The sequence below is a fragment of the Pleurodeles waltl genome, chromosome 3_2, assembly GCF_031143425.1.
Source record: "Pleurodeles waltl isolate 20211129_DDA chromosome 3_2, aPleWal1.hap1.20221129, whole genome shotgun sequence".
NCBI lineage: Eukaryota > Metazoa > Chordata > Amphibia > Caudata > Salamandridae > Pleurodeles > Pleurodeles waltl.
This window is the reverse complement of record NC_090441.1, coordinates 81,874,094-81,895,080: the sequence shown is the minus strand read 5'-3', so window position 1 is coordinate 81,895,080 and position 20,987 is coordinate 81,874,094. Positions and strand designations below refer to the sequence as shown.

The 20,987-nt window shown below is 42.0% G+C and overlaps 1 protein-coding gene across 2 annotated transcripts in view; it reads right to left on the bottom strand.

Moving 5' to 3' along the window:
• Positions 1-3,505, bottom strand: part of METTL27 (methyltransferase like 27) — a 60,986-nt gene extending 57,481 nt beyond the window's left edge. The window contains exon 1 of one of the 2 annotated variants that reach the window (XM_069226836.1): positions 3,371-3,505. The gene's annotated coding sequence lies outside the window, so the exon portion shown is untranslated. Of the gene's footprint in view, positions 1-2,780; positions 2,885-3,370 lie in introns of those variants that run through there. The other variant, XM_069226835.1, reaches the window with a different exon arrangement.
• Between the last annotated feature and the right edge of the window lie 17,482 nt (positions 3,506-20,987).

Genomic DNA, 20,987 nt, shown 5'->3' with positions numbered 1-20,987 from the left:
AACAATAAAGTCTTACAAAAGCCATGTGAAAACAAGACACTCATTGATGAAACCAAAAGACTAAAAAAATGTCAGATAGGTTGGCTTTGCCAGTGCTTGTTTATTTCCATAGTTCCCATAATCTTGTTGAAAATGGTTACACTGATTTTCTATTAGGTATATTTTTTGGAAACACTAGCATGCATCAACACAATTTACTAAATGACGCTTCAAAGAAATAGCACTTAAAATTTCATAGTAGCTAAACATTTTTTTCCTACTTACATTTTTTTCTGAACATTTAATTTGAAAGCAAAGAATAATCTCTCTTGCTTACAAGCTTTTGCAAACATTTGCATCTAATCAGAGAGCATTCTGGGAGCATTACAGGTATCCTCATATTGTTAAACTTTTCAAACTTGTGTACACTTTTTTATGGTCGAGCGCACAAGCTGGTCCCTGTTGTAATCTCTCTTTGGGCTTTTAACCAAGCACATGTCTCACCTGTCATTTTCATTGGTTCGTAGGCTTGCCTTTTAAAATCCGCTTGATTTCATTAGTGGAAGGCATGCATATGTCATGCCTTTTCTGGTGTATAGCCCTCCTCGGGCGTACCTGCCAACTACTGAAAACATACGCGGCTCAATGTTTTCAGCCTGGTTTCTGCACTACTTTATCTTTTTATTTTCAATGCAGTGCAATCGCGCTGGGTTTTACATAGCGCGATCACGCTTGTTTTTTTGGGTTTCAATATCAGCGCAATCGCGCTGGGTTTTACATAGCGCAATCAGTTTTTTTTTCAATTTATGTGCAAGAAAAGTCCGGTTAGGATTTTACAATGTTATTAGCTCTAACTCGAGCAAATACGAGACCCGTTGCATTGCAAATGCTTGTTTTTTACTGGCACCACTGTCAGTAGTGCAGTGTGACCTTAAAGTGTTAATAATGAAGGCTTTTCATTAATGAACCATAAATTCAAGTTCAAACACCATTAACATATGGACACACATATTACCTCAAATGCAGACAGTTCCCTTCTCTGTAAACCGGCACCCCCACATCTTGTGGTGCATGGGGTTGGGCCTACTTATCCTAAGGACAAAATAAACATAAAAACTTGTTGCACTTGACACCAAAAAATATGTCCCAGGGCCATAGGAATTCCAGATCCCTGAGCATTAACTTTTACTATTAGCCTGCTGCCCCTGAGGCAGATACTATCACTTGTACTATCAGTCTGCTGCCCCTGAGGCAGATACCAGCACTTGTACTATTAGGTTGCTGCCCCAAGGACATATATTAGCACTTTTAATATTAGCCTGCTGCCCCAAGAACAGATACCAGCACTTCACCTATATGCCTCAAGGACAGATATAGGTGTGTACTTCTAATATTAGTCTGCTGCATCTAGGACAGATAACGGCATGCACTTCCACTATTAGCCTGCTGCCTCAAGGGCAGATACTACCACTTCTACTATATGCTTCAAGGACAGATACTAGCACTTCTACTGTATGCTTCAAGGAGGAATACCAGCACATACTTCTACTAACAGGCTAATGTCAAGGAGCAAATGCCAGCAAGTACCTAGACTGACAGTCTGCTGTTCTAGGGATAGCCAGCCTTCTGTCGCAGGGGCAGCTATCAGTCCGCACACCTACTGATAACCTGTTATCTGCGAGAGAGAGAGATATCCAAGGCTTCACATTTATGAATAATCTGCAATCTCATGAATCAGTACCAGCAGCATTCACAGTTAAGGATAATCCGCAATCTGAGGATCTGAAAGTGCATCCCTCTTATTAAGACTATGATGCCACAGGGACTGATGCATGTATTTTGCAGAGAACATGCAACTTATGGGGCAAGTACTAGCATGCAGTTTTAATAATAACCTGTTACCTCTGGGCAGACTCTAACACTTACCTTTACTCACACACCGTTTTTTTTGCGACAAATACTAACAAGCACTTTAACTGACAACCTGCTAAATCATGCACCAACCGCACCTTACCCTTAAACTTGTGATCTGGATTCTTAAAAACCATGAAGCACTTTTTGTAAATGGGATACCCCAGAAACAAATGTGTACACACGCACCTTTAGTGACAATCTGCTGTGTAATGGACAGATCCTCACGTGCATTTTCACTTAAGACCTGGTGCCCCACGCCACACACATACCACATGCATTCTGTCACAGGAACATCTGTATGAATGAACACGTTAGCTGAATCTAGCATCAACTGGATCTGGTTGCAATGCTTGTATAATGATACATTTATGTCCCGTGAATAGACACCAACAACCCCTTTGGCTCCTCATTCCGCTGCGCAGGTGTTAGAGACCAGCATCCATTGTAATCATGACATCCTGCAAGTCTCAGAGACAAATCCCCACCAAGTACTTTTACTGGTAGCTATCTGTCTTACAGTCAGATACGAGCACCCACTTATCCCAATAGTTTGCTATTTCAATTATTACATGCCCACGCGCACTTGCCTTCTGATGGACTGACGTCTGCCTGCAGTCATAGCGAGAACAAGATCTCTCATGGAAAATAGGACCATGCACTTTAGCTTTTCTCAGTAGAATAATGTATCTGGGACTGATGGTAGCGCGCGCTTTCTATTGCCCATGCTATTTCGGTTACAGGTGACAGCAAGCACTAGCGCTGAGCATCTCAGAAAAACCAATGACAACCGACAGTGACAGCGACATCCACAAACACTCCACTTTTCTTCTCTGGCTGTCAGATTCCTTCTGACTGCGGTGTGTTTTGGATACCGAGCCCTCGCTCACCTTTTATATCCCTGCAAAGCATTTAGTCCTCCATTTGTTTCTTAGCTGCACTTCCTTGCTGCAATGCTGCCGAGCAAGCAGCAAACACTTACAAATAGGAAATGACATCACATAGCACCAGGTCAGATGACTACACACGTGGACACCATCATATTAACCATTCAGTATCCACAGCTCTCGTGCTACCGTCAAGTGGCTCCATGTCACCAGCAGGATAGCCTGACTTTTTAACTTATAGCGCTTTTGGGAGTTTGGCCAGTACTTAACACACTGTTAAAAGTAAAACTACAAGTCCCAGGATGCACCTGCTGTTGGCTGGAAATCCAGGACAGGGCAACTGATGTGTCACCCAAGATACCGAGACACGTATTAGCGCTGCGAAGAAGTCAAGATTTTCAACCATGAAATTTCAGAAACAGCTGTTCCCACAGAAGACCTATTAGCTTACACACAGCGCCACCTACTGGGCCATATTCATTTACTCTTACCGCCTTGCTCACTATTACTTCTCAATTGTGGAAGCAAAATGTTGAGTAACTGGTCAGTTTGCATGGGGTCCCCCCCATCCAGGTATACACGGAACCCCTCACCTCTTGCCGACAAGATGGAACGGTGACGTCTGCTGTGAATTTCAGCTTTGTAATGGAGGCCTTGACCCGCGTCTCATTCTACTCCGTCTGCTGGACTTTGACACCTTCAGCACAGGGAGGGAGGGCTGTTCCAAGGCCTTGAAAGGGAGGGCGAGGGCCGGTGTTTCATTTGTACTGCATTGCAGTCGCAGTTATGTAGCGCTCCGTCCCCCTCACTAAAGGACATGCAGTATGGCCTGAGTAGGGTGACCAGATTTTGAGGAGCAAAAACCGGTACAGGTCAGACATAAAAAAAGGACTAAAGACATTACTCTCACTTCTGGCCTGTGGGAAATATTCTGATGTTGCACTTGATGCATGTGGTTTGCGCTTCTCGTGTCGCTGCATTTTGTCACTCCGCTAATATCCGTAGTGGATTAAAGTGGAGTGAGAGATAGTTGCGCGTGCATACATGCCAACATTTGGAAGAAGGGCATTATAGACAATTTTAGGTGGTAGACAACTAAAAAAACATTTTTTTCTCGAAACATTGGGAGCCTCCTTTCTGAATCGGTTGTGTTGCTGTGTGTGTAATTTAAATTTTTTAAACTGTTTACATCATAGAGTGCATGCTACCACAAAACTGTCCACTTCCTATATTCCTTAAAATCCTGCATGAGAAATTGACATTGAGTTCAACTTTTACATTTTCCCGACCTTATTTGTTTTAATACACCTCAGTGGCACTTCTACTTTGTACATGCCTCTTCTGTATAAAAAAACAATTCTTGAATCTCTGTCTTTCTTAAGCTCTATTTTTAAAGACAATAACAATATTTACTTCTCTCACAGCCCCCTCCAATGATCACTCCCGTTAATGTACCACAAAGGAACTTGAGTAAATGCATGGCTTGGTGTCATTACGCATGCAAGACTAACCTCAAAAACCAATGGACTGAACACTAACTTTTGGCTCTCGGGGGAGCAAGCGACTTGCCATAAAGCACTTCAGTGCCTCGCCACGGTAGCAAGCCCTACAAAATGCAATTGCAATACATTCAAGATGGCCTGGGGCCAACACTTAGTATGTCAAAGGCTGAATATTTGGCAACGGGACTAGGAATCAGTGTAATGCTTCAACTACAAGTGTAAAGCATTCCCATGGAGGAAAGTGTAAAAGATTCCTTGTTGCCTTTTTTGTAGATCCTATGCAGTCTTTGGAGTAGGAAGAACTGAGCCCCTTGGTAGCTACATTTGCACCCAATAGTCAAGAAATCACAAGGGTGCAAAAATAAATTGAAGCAGTGTGTGGTCCTTGGCATAGTCCAATATTAAAGAACCAGCTGAAGAATTGAGGTGGTTGTGGGTACTCTATCAAGCACTTCAATAAGAGATGGCAACATTTAAATGTTACAATGGAATGCCATTTGAAGGACCCCTGTAAAGTAGAAGTCCACCAGTGAAAGTTGAGTAGAAAATTTATTGAAATAGGCACCACTCTAAATACACGTCCTATTGCTACAAGAGCTGAGAGTAACTGCTCTACTTCAAACAACATTACATTCTGAAATACAGCATAGAATCGAATAGACACCACACGTGCTATACTCATCAATTACCATAACTGGTTCAGGACTATTGGGGTTTCAGAATAATGCCAAGCTCTCCTTGGTCTTGCCCTCCTTTAGCTGGGGGACCTTTCCTGGCAACACACAATTTACACAAACTTGTTCTGTCTTTTAATTTAAACAGAAGTTTGCAAAAACCCAATAATTTGATTCTTTCTCAAGAAAAGGGGAAATATCAGGACTGTCTAACGTATTACCAAATTGTTCCACAAATTTGTCATACCAAATCCTCTCATTTATAATAGAGTAAGGGGAACCTGAATCAGCATACATTTGAATCTCAACTCCACCAATTGTCATGTCACATACAGGTTTCTTCTTGATCTTGTCATTATCCACATTTACAATTTTGTCTTCAATTCCTTTAATATTCAGTACACATTTGACATTTTCTCTCCTGTCAAATGACTGGAAATCATCATTGTTGAATCCTTCATCTACAAATCGAACATTATGATTTATCTGTCTTCCTGAAAACTTTAGAAAAATGTCCTACCATGCCACATACTGAACACATGTTTTAATGCAGGGCAAAACTTGTTGTTAGCCAAATGTGATTTACTGTCACATCTAAAATACCTAAGATTTTCTCTAGGGATTTCTTTCAAATTATCTTTATTTACTTCCTGTTTTTCCCATCATTTTTCCCCTGACTTTTATTGTGTACCTTACTTATGTATACATCTTGTTTGGTCTCTTTTTGTACAACTTTAGCACTTCTGGACATTTCTGGTTTTCTGACAATATCTAAAATATGTTGTAAATTAGAATCTCCATTTACACACAGCCTTTCCTGTATAGATGGATCATTTACATAATCAAATACATTTCTGTCCCAATCTCCTCCTGTATCCTTAGTCATTTGATTGTAGGTCTTTAGTCTTTCTGGACCTACGCAATGTAGAAAGATGCGTTTTTTTCTGTTCCAGTAGCGAATCCCCTTGAATATCAATATAATAAGAAAATACACTTTCTATTCCAACCATTTCACAAAAGGAACACTGCCTGCAGGCCGAAACGCTTGTGGAGGAGGAAGAGAAAAACTTTGTGCACACATATTGGTTAATTAGGTGAAATATGTAGGAATCTGTGCACAAGGTTAAAAAACCAGTTAAATCCTCCAAGGAAATAAAATGAAAATAATATAAGACAATACAAATAAAAAAAAATAAAAAAAACAGAAAATGTAAAAGTTACAGTGAACTTATATGAAGGATACTCACTTAGGAGAACATGTGTTGGGCAGTCTGCGCTCAAATTAGTTCCAAAACGATGTATCCCGTTACAATGATGGTGACCTCTTGGAATTCACTGAATGAGGGAGGCCCTATGTCTGAAAAGAAGAGAAACGTGAGAACGCAGGACGTCAGATTGTAAACTGTGCGCCAGACGAGGGGAAAAACGTGAAGACGCAAGACATCACTCTGACAATTGTGCAAGGACGAGGAGTCCGTTCTGCATGTAAGTTTGCACGGCTGGAATACGACTGACCAGGAGTCTGTTCTGTGTGTGGGATCGTGCTAGGCAGGTAGCAGTGACTGAAGAATGTTATTTTATGAACAGGCTTGAGCTAGATGAGGAACGTACCGGGTGTCTCGCATATAGCTTTGTTAACGCGTCCGTCTATGTCAATTTATACACATCAGGACTCGTTTTAGGTCGATGAACCTTTGGACCCAGTGGTGAGTCTCCGTAAGACGAGATTACCAAACATCAAAATATATTTCACAATAACCATTAATGAATCTTTGGCGCATTCATTTGTTCTCAGACTCAAATAACCACACCTTAAAGGTAGATTTGTGAATTTATTCCCTATTGATTACAATCTAATAATAAACGTATTAATCTCAAAACCAAGAAGCATAAAAGCATAATCACAAAGTGGCAATTATGATGAACTTTCAACAATGCGATGATCAGAATCATAGGATAGATACGTTAGCAGAGAATAGACCATAGTGCATGATAAACAATAGAATATCAGTTCAGCATAGCTACATGTCAGTCACGTCAGCTCCGTCCGTCAAATGAATACCTCATCTAACCTCAAATTAGCATTAGCATGTTGGGCTTCATGCAAAACAATTTAGAACATCAATTTGGAAAAACATCTAACTAAGATACCTAATTAAACATACAGCAGTTGAAAGAAAGGCATATAGATTTCGTTAGCATTAATAATTACCCTCCTCGAGATAGGTCAGCATACAGGATCAGTCTTCGTCTTCAGGACATCAGATAGTTCACCGTCAATCTATCTAAATTAAAAGCAAGGGACACTCTCCTCATAAAAAGGAAAGTGTAATAGGGCAGTCTATGGGCTAGGATAATTTTGTCTAAGTCTCAAATCACCAAATAGAGTGACAGAGTTTCTGGATGCAATCAGTATCATTCCCTACCTAATGCATCTCGTCTCTTGTGTCATGAGTTTTTATCCCCTTTTCGTAATACATTCCCCCAAAATTCTATTGGTTAGTAACTACACCCCATTATTGGTAACCAATCAAATTATACATTAAGTAATGCATTTGTCATTTCTTGATATTAACTTGTCTTTCAATTGGTCTTCATAATCAGCATTTTCGTAGGTGGTACGTCCGGGGTTACTTCACCATCTTGGCACACGTCTCAGGTCAAAAGTTCTCTTCCCCTCGTCTCATTGTCCTTGGAAGTGTCCATTAATGTTTCGAAGCACATAACTTTATACTAAAAGCTGCTAGCATGCGGATGAGAAGATTCCTTTATGTTTCGAACTAGTACAGAAAGAACAATAGCTGGGTCATGGTCATTTGCGAGTCCGCACACAGAAGAAGCAGAAAAATACGCTTTAAATGAGAGTTACATAGCTAGTTCGCGACTCATGCCAACTTAAGACATACGAGTTCTAATGAATACAATTTCTGATCGTAATAATGCGTATATTTGAAAGATTATTATTATTATTATTATTCAACATTAGTGTTCATAAATGAGTAAATCTTTACGTTTATTAATACTTTTTAACTATTAATTATTAATATTGCTTTGTCAAATGTAAGCATTTCACGTCTATAATATACGATATTTAAACTACACTCTCTCAGCTTCAAACGTGCCACGCGTCTTGCGTATAGCTTCAAGCATACACAAGATATCGGAGGAGATATAGGAATAACCCAATAGCCGACAACAGTCACAGCATTCCTATACACTTAGCGAGAGCACGTAAATACTGGCAGACAGCACATGAAATCAACTTACTTGTGAAACATCGAGATGGGTTCCACACGTAAATTATAGAACCGCAGTTACAGCCCAATGAAAGTCATCAAGGCACCCAAGGTAGAAGTGGTAGGCACACCAACCGCAGACACAGCGAATATGCTCAGAGAGTCAGTCGCACGCTAAAAGGTCCGATAAGTGGTGCCACTCATCGCCACTTGTAAAGTTGAAGTCCACGAGTGAAAGTTGAGTAGAATATTGAAATAGGCACCACTCTGAATACAAGTTCTACTGCTACAAGAGCTGGGTGCAACTGCTCTACTTTAAACAACAATACATTCTGGAATACAGCATAGAATAGAATATACATCACGCGTGCTGTACTGCTAATAATACATGACAACCCCCCTTGTTCTGGCTTATGTGAGTGATTGCTAGATAGCGCTTCTACAAGCAAATCAGTAGTAGGCTTCTGTGTTATCATACACTCACTGTATTCGTGAAGAGTGCAGTTGGCAAGAGTTGTCGTAAAGGGGGATACAACTCTGCCTTTCAGCTCATCCGAGTAATGAGGCTGCTTTGCTTAATCTTGGATGGGACTATTTGCAAGTGTTGGAATTGACAGGGACAAATCTTGTGGCTGGTGTTAGTTCAGTTTTTATACTGAGGGCCAGATGTATCAAAAGGTTTTACCCATTCTGTGTGTATGGGAAAAAGCTTTAGTACATATGGCCCTGAATGTCTATTTTCATCAAGCATACACAAGATATCGGAGGAGATATAGGGATAACCCAATAGCCGACAACAGTCACAGCATTCCTATACACTTAGCGAGAGCACGTAAATACTGGCAGACAGCACATGAAATCAACTTACTTGTGAAACATCGAGATGGGTTCCACACGTAAATTATAGAACCGCAGTTACAGCCCAATGAAAGTCATCAAGGCACCCAAGGTAGAAGTGGTAGGCACACCAACCGCAGACACAGCGAATATGCTCAGAGAGTCAGTCGCACGCTAAAAGGTCCGATAAGTGGTGCCACTCATCGCCACTTGTAAAGTTGAAGTCCACGAGTGAAAGTTGAGTAGAATATTGAAATAGGCACCACTCTGAATACAAGTTCTACTGCTACAAGAGCTGGGTGCAACTGCTCTACTTTAAACAACAATACATTCTGGAATACAGCATAGAATAGAATATACATCACGCGTGCTGTACTGCTAATAATACATGACAACCCCCCTTGTTCTGGCTTATGTGAGTGATTGCTAGATAGCGCTTCTACAAGCAAATCAGTAGTAGGCTTCTGTGTTATCATACACTCACTGTATTCGTGAAGAGTGCAGTTGGCAAGAGTTGTCGTAAAGGGGGATACAACTCTGCCTTTCAGCTCATCCGAGTAATGAGGCTGCTTTGCTTCATCTTGGATGGGACTATTTGAAAGTGTTGGAATTGACAGGGACAAATCTTGTGGCTGGTGTTAGTTCAGTTTTTATACTGAGGGCCAGATGTATCAAAAGGTTTTACCCATTCTGTGTGTATGGGAAAAAGCTTTAGTACATATGGCCCTGAATGTCTATTTTCATCAAGCCATCAAAAATACAAAGTTGGGTATCGTGTTTCTCAGATTACACTAGTGAAAGCAAATGTGAGCGATAGGGACAGAAGTCAGAGGTTGGTGAGCTGTCAGGGTTGGTACAACTGAGAAAGCTCAAAATGCCTGTTAGAGCCAAATGTTTAGTTTGGGTGGCCTTTCCTGAGACGTGTTGTGTGCTCACTGGTTGCAACAAAATTCGGGGGAGACCTTTGATTTCTTATATCGATTTCTGCATTCTGCTTTTGAGAGTCTGCCCTTTGAGAAATTTTCTGGAAAATTAGCGGGTTTCTTCCAAGCTGAAACAAGAGAGAAATTTAACAGGAGGACTAGGATATGGAATAATGAATCCAGGAAAGCAAAACTGACGAAGACCCATTTAAAAAAGTGTAAAGAAAACAGTTTGGGTACATAAACAAATCTGAAAATTGAAAGGAATGTTGGCAATATACTAATAAACTAGAGGACTAGAAGTGCACTATGGGCAACTGAGACTCAGAAGACAGGTGGACTTACTGTGTGTTCACTGTATGTTGCCCCCTTCTCTCAAGAATCACAGCCATTCCAGGTGGCCGACAAAAGGGAGAGATGTCCATTTCCTGTCGTGCACACTTTTGAAATGTTAACTTCTGGGAGGGCTGATGATGTGCTTGGGTCTAGTGGTGTTCCTAATAGATTGTTTACTGGAATTTCTGATTTTTGGGCACCTTACCTTCTCCAGTTAGTCAACACTTGATTTGAGTTGACCTTAATTCCTGATTGTTGTCACGGTCAAATTTTGCATCCTTTGTATAAGAAGGGGATTTTTTTTTGCCATCATCTTACCATGTAATAGTACTTATGGATACAGATATAAAGAAGTATGCACAGTCACTGTTAAGAGATTTAGAATCTTCTCCAAACAATTAAATTTCTCCGTATCAAACAAGATTTTGTTTGTGTTTGCTTGCACCACTGTTGGTGACACCCTAGCCCAGTCCCTGTTAAGGTATAAAGCACTTTTAAAAAAAAAATTGACTTACGTGTGTGACTTAATTGCTATAAATCAGCATTTGATGGGGTAGACTGGGATAGTTTTGGACCATGTTATGCAAATGGGGAATTCCTGTTTCACAGCTAAGGACATCCAGGCTTTTTACTTGAATCCCTTGGTAAGATTTAGGTTGGCCAGGAGAAATAATTAGAAGGATAAACGAGGGACACACGTCTGAAGTTCAATCCACAGTCTTCATTAACCTTCTCATTTGTGAAAAATCCTTGGCAAACACCTGTATCTTTAAGTATTTTTGTAATTATTTGTATTAATACACATCAGTCTGAGCCAGTTGATAAAAATTCCAGAAGTTGTGGATGTCCTTTTCTGAGTGCGTAGGTCAGGATAATCATCTTTCTCAGCAAATTTATATAAACAGAGGGCTGAGGCAGGGTTTGCCCTTGCTTCACTGTTGTATAGTCTCTGAATCGCAGACATGGGTAGTGAACGTTCACAAGCAAGATCATTCACCCTAAATTGTGCTCTTTATACCTAAGTGTCTTACAGTCTACAGATGCTACTGCTATTGTTGATCAAATTACCTTAGATCCTTACGCTCACTCTCTGTGCTTCACGATTTAAAGAATAATGTAGAATCGTCTTATAATGGTATCCCCCTCTTTCCCATCAATTCGCCATGTACATTTCCAATGTAATATTCTGCAATCCCCTGTTCAGCTATGGTCTGTGCACGCATGTGTTCTTGAATTAGTAAGGGCTTTTTATCTTGTGCCTGACGTGTCTGTTTGTATGTCTCTTGGAGTACAAGGCCTCAGTTTGTTGTGTCTGGTCGTGGGCTCTTTCATCACTGAAATCCTTCCCATGTTTCATATACTGCCATCGCTGGTCTCCACAGAAAAAAACTGAAAACTCACTAGTATTAATGACACTAGGTGCTTAACCTATTTCACTGCAACCCCTACACACACCACTTGCCCAGACCCATGCTTCTTCAGCACTGAAATCCTCCCCAAGTTCCATATCATGCTATCACTGGTTTTCTCAGCATTACAAGCTAATTTCACTACTCTGAATGGACTTGCAAACTTAGATCACTTTTCCCTTCCAGTGGGAGCTCTCACTTTCACTCAATAGCCACACTTCTAAAGGCAACGCTTCTTCTCTCATCTAAGTTTTCTTTCCTCGTTTTTTTGCAACACTGACTTTTTCAATCTACACTCCTCTCCTACTGACCCCAACACTTGAACCATATTCCACTTCATCCATTCTGAAACCAGCATGAATTAGGTACCTCATCCTTAAACAGATAAAACAGAACCTTCCTGCAACTTGATAAGACACTAATCCAAATGCCACAATTCTCTTCTGCATTCTTCCTTCCAACACAACCCATTAGACCTGGCCAACTGGTTTTCCTCTTTGAGGGGTTTGTTAAGCCTTTACGCAACACCATTTGACTGTTAATGGTATAAACACATTTCTTATGTACAATTTCATGCTTACTCAACAATCCTTCCATTTCCTTAGAACAAAAATGGACTCCATTGTTCATCAAACTGAGGTTGGATACCCATCCCTTGATTATATCTCATTCAAGAACTTCAAAATAATTCCCAATCTAATAGCTCAGACAACTGTAACTTTTGACCTATGTGAAGACAGATTCACCAATACAATTAAAGAAGGCATGTGTTTTGGTTGTTTTTGCCCATGGCAAAACAGAAAAGGGATCGGAGGAATACGAAAGGTGGAAATATTAGGTGTAGGGTAGTAAAACAAGTATAATTACCTGGACACCAAGTTGGAGGAGAGCAGATGTGTGTTACATCGTGCTTCACTAAAAACAAAACTTCATTCATTAATCTTTGGTCTTTGGTCTCTGGAAGTTATGTTCACATTTATATTCTCCTGCTTGTAAGCCATTTTTACCAATCATTTCTGGGAAGTTGAAGCTATGGCCCCATAGCGTTTCCTTTAAAAACATCTTATTGGTTTAATATTACACAGCATTCTGCATATCATGCCATATTCAACCTACCACAGACTTGAGTTTAAATTAAGAAGCTAACATTTACAGATAATGGAAATTCCCCATATAGTTTGCTTACACTTTTATATTGCTGAACAGGACACTTTGAATGCACTCATTTGGTGTCTAGTAGGCTGTGAGAGGACGGGTAATAATCCCAGATCTGAATTCCTATCTTCACCTCTGTCTAAGTTACAATCTCTACAGTAGTGGGAAAATATTTCGGATATTGAAGAGTAGTAAAAAAGCAGATGAAGCACCTCTTTTGTTAGCTGGATTAGAGGACTTTATAAGCAAGAAAAGGTCAAAGTATATTGGGATAGCTATGATCCCTGTTCTCCTGGTTCACTAGTTAGATCCTAAATCAAAGGCAATTAAATGGAAATTTGCTTACTCTAATTTTCTTCTCTTTCCTATATTCAAATGTAGATCAGGCTGATCAGGCTGACATGTCATTCAGTCATGCCACTTAAGTAAACCTGAGCCAGAAACAGTAACTCACTTAGCGTGTATTTCTTCAGTTTTGCTTTTGATCAGAAAGAAATTCGTAAAGCATTTATTTAATGAAATTTGTAAACACACCTCCTCTTCAGCCTTTCTATTTGCTTTAAGTGATTACAACTATCAAATGTCAGCTTGTCTGGTTAAGCTTTTGGATTTTACCTGTGCTTGTTTGGATACAATTTCTGCATTATGAAGTTGTTGATTTTAAAAGTGGAATTCTGACATATATATGAGATGGTTTAACTTTTTAAAAGTATTTTTATGGGTTTAGGTCCACCTCTTGTTGAACTATATTTTTTGTTTTGTATTATGTATGAACTGATTTTGGATATGGTTATTGACTTCTGTTAATCAAAAGAATGAAAATCTTCAACTCTTGAACACACGGGGAGCCTTTAGTTTTGTAGGCAAACCTAGATGAGATGAGATAGAGTTTATCATCACTCACAGTTCAGATCATTGTTGAGGAGTTAAGTTCCTGGAGCCAGATGGTTGTAAGTTCGTAGTTCTGACAATGGCCACAGAGTTCTCATTTTCAGAAGAGTTTAAGATGGTTATTCAGAATCAATTGGTAACAGCAGCTTGGAGGCAGTGGTCAAATCTTGAGGAGTCTAGATCCTTCACACGTTTCAGTTTTTGGGTGATCTATGTGTATTTGGTATGGTTGTAGCAGGTTAGTTTGAAGTTCTTGATGAGATCCAGTAGTCAGATGAGGTTCAGGCTGGATGAAAAGAAGTGACAACATGAAGGAGAATGGATATATTTCCGAGCCTGTGCTGAAAGGTGCTGCCAAGAACAGAGGCAGCAAAATAATGCCAAACCTACCATATAAATAGGGGATACCACATTCTACTATTCTAAGCGGTAATGTCTGGTGGTGCACTTGTCAAAGGCAGTGAATCTATCCAACAGTAGTGTAGCCACTCCTTTTGTGTCCACAGTTGTTTTAATGTTATTCCACCTGGATAGGAGGGTGGATTCATTGCCTCTTCCAGAACAGAAGACTGTTTCACCCTATGAAGTCACAGATCTGAAGGAAGGCAGCTCTTGGAATCACTTTTCCTAACAATAGGCCATTTGAGGACTGGTCAATAGCTGGCTGGATCTACAGTTACCAAGTTTTTTTTTTGATGATGAGCGGTCAGAGTTAAGAGGGCTTGAGGACAGAGGGGAAGAAGTTTGAATTTAACAAATTGTTGGGGATATTTTTGGTATCTTGGAATATAGATGATATAATGTACACTATGTAAGGTTCTGGACTGCTGAGTGTTCCAGACTCTCGAAGTTAGGAAGAGGAGCCCGAGCTGGTAAATGTGGGAGGCATTGTATTATAATGATCTAAAATAAACCTACAAACATTTACTTGAGTGTGGATCTTTGTTACAGTGCCCTTGCTGGGGAGACACCAGCTGCGGAGAACAGGATGTCCTTGAAGCTTTGTGCTTGGCACAGGCCTATTGGCCGCAAACAATTCCTTGAGCTGGAACTCGGAGAGTTAATTATCTGCCAGTGTTATTTCTCATCAGTCTTGGTTTCCGTAGACTTGTTAGGCATCTTGTTATTGATATATTGTTTCTGGTTCTCTGTTTTTGAGGCAAGTTAGTTTGATGTCACAGAAGGCTTGGGAATGTGGGATTTTGTTGTTCTGGAATGCTGAATTAAGAAAGGTTGAGTGTATCCTGAGTAGCTCCATGGAAGGGTATTTTGCTGTGCAGATCCTCGAAGAGTACTGTGGTCATTTTGCATTCTTGGTGAATGATTTGTATTCCCTATTGTGGCACTGAAGTGTGTGTTGTAAGAGTGGCATTGACATTGCAAAGCACCAAATTCTGTCTTCAGATTTTTTTTATCTTCATTATCCTTTCACAGAGCCATGGTGGGGTGGGGTCCTCTTTCTGAGGGCAGAGCATGTGAACATTTTGAAGGGTATCCATTTGTTGAAGCCTTTGCAGAGCCAGTTGTAGAACTATTTCCGTTCTGTTGTTGGATTGGTCAGAGATATGGCTATAAAAGGGAAACAAGTGCATGTTGGGAGGGTGAGCTTCTTCCACTGTAGTTAGTTTGTTGGTCACTGCCTTGTAGTAGGTGTACTACTGGGCATGTTTACAAAATTGAACAGTATGTCCAAAGTCTTAGTTTGAGTGTGTAGGTCCAGAGACAAGTTGAGATGAGGTAGGTGTCTTGATGGAGAGAGCACAATTTAGTGTTGACTAATTGTGTTATTAATTAATTAAACTAATGTATGTTTAAACAGTGCACAAATGAAATAATATGAGCACACGTTTAAATGTGGCCTACACTTTACTAATGAATGCACAATGTTACATGAATGTATTTCCATTTTACATGCGTGTTTTCTTTCAGCTGAAACCCACTTTGGGTCAGTTAACAACATGTAGAGAAAGGTTTAGAATCTATGAGGTGAAGGGAGGAAGTTATCTCATTCTTTCCCAGAGCACTGCGCAGCACATGAGAAATGTTCCTTAGCTGCAACGTATTTGTAACTTTCTTAGCTGATAGTGTGCTGGGGAAGAACAATGGCGTACAGTCTGCACTTTGTAAACACCTTGAGAAGCAGTTGGAGAAAATCTCCTCATGAGAAAAGGAGCCTGAAAAGATGCCACCGAAGAAAGCTGTTACATTATGAAACGTGTTTGATTTGTATTGGTCCTTTCCTAGTCACCTTAGCAATTTTCCATTGGCAGACAATTTAGATATTTTTTGAGATTTTAATAAAAGACCTCAAGTGATGAGGAGTCAGTTAGTCAGTCTCTCTCACTCTCAGTCTCTTGCTCAGTCACAGTGTCTCTAGCTCCTGCTAAACTTTCTGTTCCGTTGCTATTTAGATTCTTTTCTGTTCTTTCATACTCCAGTTGCTTTGCAATTATTTTGCAGTCTTTTCTGTTTTGTTGTTGATGCTTAGCCTTAGCTTATTGCCATTGATGGTTCAGATACTTTGAGCCCACTTTTTACTGAACCATTTCCCTTATGTCACTCAATCAATCAATCAGTGCTTGTGAAGCGCAACTACTCACCCATTAGGGTCTCAAGGCGCTGGGGGGGGGCAGGAGTAGCATATACCGGTGAGTTGGTTATTAGAAAAGCCATGTCTTGAGTTCCTTTGTGAAGCTGAGGAGGGAGGTGGTTTGTCTGATGTGGAGAGGAAGGTTGTTCCAGGCGGTGGCTGCGAGGTAGGAAAAGGATCGTCCTCCTGTTCTGGTTTTCCTGATGCGAGGTACTTCTGCAACGAGAGCTGGGCTGAGGGTAGGGCCCCGTTGGGTACAAGGAGGTTGAGTCGTTGGTTCAGGTATGCTGGTCCGGTGTTGTGGAGGGCTTTGTGTGCGTGGGTGAGGATCTTGAATGTGATTCTTTTTTCTATGGGAAGCCAGTGCAGTGTATGCAGGTGTTGCGAGATGTGGCAGTGTCGAGTTAGGTCGAGGATCAGTCTGGCGGCGGCATTCGGGATGTTTTGTAGCTTGCGGGTGAGGTTCTTGTTGATTCCGGCATAGAGTGCGTTGCCGTAATCCAGTCTGCTAGTGATCAGGGCATGTGTGACGGTCCTTCTATATTAGAGGGGGATCTACTTGAAGGACTTGCATAGGAGGCAGAGGGTGCGGAAGCAGGTGGAGGTGACTGAGTTGATTTCTGGTTCATGTTGTGGTTGGAGTCCAGGATGATTTAGAGGTTTTGGGCTTGGCTGGTGGGTGAGTTTCCAAGGGTGGGTGGTCACCAGGAGTCATTCCATGCTTTGGGTTGAGGGCCCATAGGCAGCTGTTTCTCATCCAGTTGGCAACTGCTTCCATGCCTTCGTGAAAGTTGTGTCTGGCTTTGTCGGGTTCGTTGGAGAGGGAGAGGATGAATTGGGTGTCGTCGGCATAGGAGATGATGTTGATTCCGTAGCTTCTGACGAGGGTGGCTAGTGGGGCCATGTAGACGTTAAACAACGTGGGGCTTATGGAGGATATCTGGGGCACTACAGAGGTAGTGGGTGTGGGGTCTGCAAGGAAGGGGGCGAGTCTTACTTGTTGAGTTCTTCCGGTGAGGAAGGATTGGATCCAGTTAAAGGCCTTGTCTCTGATGCGGGCTTCGTGGAGTCTTCTTATCAGGGTGTGATGGGAGACTGTGACAAAGGCCACCAAAAGGTCTAGCAAGATGAGTGCCTCCGTCTCTCCCTTGTCTAGCAGAGAGCGGATGTCATCTGTTGCGGCCAGGAGGGCTGTTTCTGTGCTATGGTTTTTCCTGAATCCGGATTTGGAGATGTCGAGGATGTTTTGGTCTTCTATAAATGTGGCGAGTTGGCTGTTGACTGCTTTTTCGATTACTTTTGCAGGACATGGGAGTAGGGAGATGGGCCTGAAGTTTTTGAGGTCAGTGGGGTCTGCCGAGGGTTTCTTGAGAAGGGGGTTGATCTCGGTGTGTTTCCAGTCCTCGGGGAAGGTGGCGGCAGCTAGTGAGCAGTTGATGGTGAGGCGAAGCTTGGGGGCAATGGTGTCTGCCGCTCTGTTTAAAATGTGGTGGGGGCATGGATCCGTGGGGCACCGGAGTGTATGGATTACATTGATCTTAGCTTATCTTCAGTGTTGGTCTGTTGGTGTCGGGTTTTGGTAGAGGGAGTTCTGTGCGTAGGTTGTCATTGCTGAAACTGACGTAGATGGTCTTGATTTTGTGATGGAAGTAGGTGTTGAGTTTGTTACAGAGGTCCTGTGAGGGTGGGATGTTTGTTGTTTCACTGTAGGGTTGGGTGAACTCCTTGATGATGCCGAACAGTTCCTTGCTGTTGTGTGCGTGTTAGCAGATTCTGTCTTGAATAGCTTTCTTTCTGGTGTTTCTAATTACTTGGTGGTGTGCGGTGGTGGCAGCTCTGAATAGGGAATGGGCTTCTGTGGATTTGGTGTTGCTCAGATTCTTTCGAGACGGCGGCAAGTTCGTCTTGATTCTCGGAGTTCGGGGGTGAACCAGCTGGCTTTCTTTGCGTGAGTGCTGTTGTTCTTTTTGAGGGGGCTATGGTGTTGGTGCAGTCAGCGATCCATTTATGGAAGGTGCGTGCTGCGGTATTTGGGTCGTCATTGTGTGTGATGGTGGGGGCGGCGATGATGCCGGTGAACTGATCATTGGTTATTCTTGTCCTGTTTCTATGAGATGGTTGGTGTTGGGGTCTGATGATGGTGGGTGTGTTGAAGGTGAAATTGATGCATCGGTGGTCTGTCCCTGGGAGTTCTGTGGTGTGACTGAAGATAGCGGAGGGTCCTGTGGTGAAGATGGGATCGAGGGTGTGTCCTGCTGAGTGTGTTGGCTACATCATGATCTGTCAGAGTCCTATGTTGTGGAGGTTGACTAGGAGGGATGCGGTGTTGAGGCGTTGTAGATTTTTGAGTTGAAAGTTGAGGTTTCCCAGTAGGGTTTAGTTGGTTGCTGTTATGGCTTGTGCAGAGATGCAGTCCGTGATGGAGTCGGTGAAGGGAGCACGTGGTCCGGGAGGGCAGTAGATGAGGGTTCCCCTGATGGTGGATGTCGGGATGATGTGTAGCTTGAAGTGGAGGTGTTCCATCAGGTTTGTGGATTCTTTTGATTCTTCGGAGTGTGTGTTCAGGCAGAGGTTGGACTTGTGGACGATGGTGACCCCCCCCCACCAGGGCAGCTGGGGTGGTCTTTCCAGGTGATCTTGTATCCTTGGGGGATGGTGATGGCGATGTCTGGGCCTGAGGTGGTGTTGGCCCACGTCTTGGTTAGGAATGCGACGTCCGGGGTGGTGCTGTCAAGGAGGTCCCAGATTTCGGTAGCGTGTTTATGGAGGGAGCGGACATTGAGGAGAATTCACTTCAGGGTTTTCGGGGTCAGAATGTTGTTGCGGGTGGGTTGTGCTCGATCCAAGGTCTTGGTGGTGGTGTAGGTTTGGCGGCAGCGGAGGCAGCTGAAAAGACCGTGGATGTTAGCTGGTGATGCTTGCTTGCAGTTGTTGTTGCTTCCTGGATTGATTGCGATGAGTGCTGCTGATGTGTAGAGGCGGCGGATGGCAGGACTAGATGCGCTCGGGTCACGAATGGGCGCAGACAGGCTTGCCTTATGCGCGCCTTTGGCGTGCCAGCGGCGCACCCGCTGCGCGGACCATCTGCCCCTCTGAAGCTGACCGTGAAGATGCTCTGCTGAAGAAAATCCTTGCTGCCTGCTGAACCCAATTAAGCACAGGTATAAAAAAATTGTGTATCTGTTTTTCTTGCAGGTTTTAATGTTTTCTTATTTAGAAGCAAACGGCAGATTTTTGTTAGCGCCATATGTAGATGTTTTCCAAAATATATATTTTAGCCTGATTGTTCTTTTTGCATGAAGCCCAAACATGCGCAATCTGATTAGGGTAATAGTTTAGGGTGTCACATATCTCAAATTTGTCTGTTAAATGAATTGATTGTTATTGATTCATCTGCCATAACTCAATGTATTCTATTTCAATTATTCGTTTGATATTGTTACTATTCTGTATGATTATTCTTGAGTGCTTAATAATATTAGTCTTGCAGAAGCTGAATTTCTTTAGGAGATTTGGACAGCCAGTGTTATTTGTGTATCTCTATCATTTTGTTCTGCGCTTGATTGACGTGAATTTAGCATTGTTAATCTAGAGAAATAAATGTTTAAACTTTACTAAACTGGTGTGGTGATTTGTGGCCTCATAAGTCATGATGCGTTCAAGTTACTGATTCCCTATCTAAATTTATGATATTATTGATTGAAATGTTTGTCGATTAGTTGATTTGAGACCATACCCTTTCTCACTGTCAAAGTCCAAAGGCCCATGCAACCTACCCTAACGTGTCCCCTTATAAAATATCAACAGAAATATAAGGTCTAAAGGACGCGCCAGCAATGGTCACCACAAGGCACCCTTGATGAAAGGTGGAGTGTGGACTTGGCTTTTGTTTGGTTACATAAAAGCAGTAATGGGATGTACCACAGGAATAGGACTGGTAGGAAGCTGGTATGGTCTGTATTTCTCAAAAGTAGGTAACTGATGCTATACACACCAAGAGTGTGCTGGAGGTTTGGAGGTATTTAGATACAGAGTGTAAGAGGGAACATGTTAGGCAAAGGAGGAAAATTTGATGAGGTTACTATGAGGTTATGAGAGAAAGTGTGATAAGGAGTGGACAAGATAGAAGTAGTCGCAGGGTGGGTGGTCAGGCAGAGGTTAGAAGTTAGAGTAAGGTTTGACAGTTTCCGAGTAGGTGAGAGGAGAAGAAGGTATGAATGGGACAGTGTGGTGAAAGGGGGAAGAAGCTTATGTGCAAAGTGGGAGCTGTTTGGAAGTAAGATAGCAATGAGCAGGAGGGGTATAAAGGGATTTAAAATGACTGGAAAAGGTGGACTGGGTAAGAGGACAGAGTGCCTAGGCAAGGAGGAAGTAGTTTCAATTATTAGAGAAGGCAAAGTAGGGATGAGGCAAAGAGAAAGCAGAGAGATTAGGCAAGTTCCAGGATGAGGGGGGAAGTGGAGTGCAGAGGTGTTAGGGCAGGAGGAATTGAAAGTATAAGAAGGGGATGAGGGTCAGAGTTGAGAGGAAGGGTATGAGAGCAGGGGAGTAGAGAAGAGAGAGGGAAGAGTGCTTAGAAAGAGAGGATAGTAGGAGAACAGAGCTTCCAAGAGGAGTGGCAAGGTGTTTTGCTTTCACTAATGACCGAGCTGAAAAC